Below are 1,820 nucleotides of genomic sequence, written 5' to 3'. Positions count from 1 at the left end.
GCGGCCACCGGTTTAAAGTTTCCACCTCTGTCTCTTCATCCTTTTCCTTATTCTTTTCGTCTCGCCTCGTATTTATAGATCGTTCTCCATGATACACTCGCGACACACGAATCGCGATACGAACGAAGACACGCGAATTCGCGACGGATTCTTGCAACGTTGTAATCCAAAACCGGACGATGAATTCACCGCAGGCGGGCCAGCAACCACCATCTTGAAATAAATCGTGCAGGAAGAACGCGCGATACCTCGATATTTTCACTTGCTCGAGATTACGATCGTTTTTTGAGAAGCGTAGACCGAGCGTGATTCGAAGGTAGGACACGCTGATGCTTTCTTTCGTTTCGTTTCGTTTCGTTTCGTTTCCTTTCGTTTCGACGAAGTGGCAAATGAGCCTTTATCGAGACTTTGATTTACGATCTACAAGCGAGTTTTACAGAAAGAACGGTTCACCGCTGTCAAAGTGTCGCGGAGATTGAGAAATTGGAGGACAAAGCGGTAGGGGGAGAGAAACAACACGTGTTGGCATTCTCTTTGTATCCTTCCTATAATTTCTGAATGACTTTGTTCTAAGGAAAGCGCCGGGGGCAGGGGAGGGTGGTCGAGGATCGAGTTGGGATACGCGTTAAGACGGTTCCAAACGTGCGTCGGGCATTGACCGAACACGTTGTGACGTGTAAGTATCTTTCTAAATAGAAATTTAATTCTTAATGATAACGTTATCGCGTGCAAACGCGACTGACAATTGGTTCGTTGTCTTGCAAGAACGAAGAAAGAAATTGTGAAAATAATGCGAGACAATGATACGATGCGCGTGAATATGTACCGATAAATTTATCACACGGAGGAATTGAACGGCGCGAATTAAATTCGACCGACCGATCGAACGTCGATTAAGAAAAACGAATATATCGAACGATTAACGCATACCATAGAGACATAACATTAATTGAGACAAGTTTCATTATCCTGTTATTTGTGATGCTCGTTTAACTTTACGGTATTGCGTTGAGACCGTAAACCATCGGGCAAAAATTCTACCGGCTTATTACATTTTCATAAATAAACCGCCGGCGTCGTGTAAACGGGCCCTGCGTATGCAAGACGATCAGTTTTATTTCACTTGTACGTGCACCGCGGTGACCGAAGTTTTCAGCGCAGAACTACATTCAAGTTGGCAGATTTACGACGCCCGCGAGAATTATATCGAGATCCTACACAACCTCTGCAACGTATTATCGAATTCGCGTTTTCGTGCATCGGAAATTTCTAATAAATCTCCATCGACAACGGCAACACGTGGAAAAGAAAAAGAAAAAGACTGATACGTCTCGCGCTATTTTTAACTTAGAAATAACGTAAAGTTAAAAGAAAAAAATAGTAGTAACATCTCCTTTCGTACTTGCGTTATTTGCACGATTTCTTTCTTTCGTTCGAGCTTTCCTTTCCTTAAAAGCAATCGGAAAAAGCAAACTTCCATCGAAACGACGAAGAAAAGAACTCCGCAAAGAGATACGTAAACTCACCGATAATGTGGTGGTACTTCTCGACGAACTGTGCGGTACTTTGAATTCCCATGAGTGCCACGTCGATGTTGGAATACCAGGGTGCGGAATATCGTGGCTCCGACTCGACGCAACCAACACCTGACATCTGCTCGATCGTCACATAATTCCCGTACGGGATTTTACCACTGAACACTTTTCCGGCCACGGGGAACGCCGAGACCGTTTTAACGATCGGCGACTCGCTGTCTGACCACGCACCGGCTTCAACCACTTTCTCCACTGTATCTGAACCGAACCGGCGAGAGGAGGGGG

Source organism: Bombus impatiens, unplaced genomic scaffold (genome assembly GCF_000188095.3).
Source record: "Bombus impatiens unplaced genomic scaffold, BIMP_2.2 scf_0089, whole genome shotgun sequence".
In the NCBI taxonomy this organism is placed as follows: Eukaryota; Metazoa; Arthropoda; class Insecta; order Hymenoptera; family Apidae; genus Bombus; species Bombus impatiens.
Note: the sequence above shows the minus strand (reverse complement) of the source record.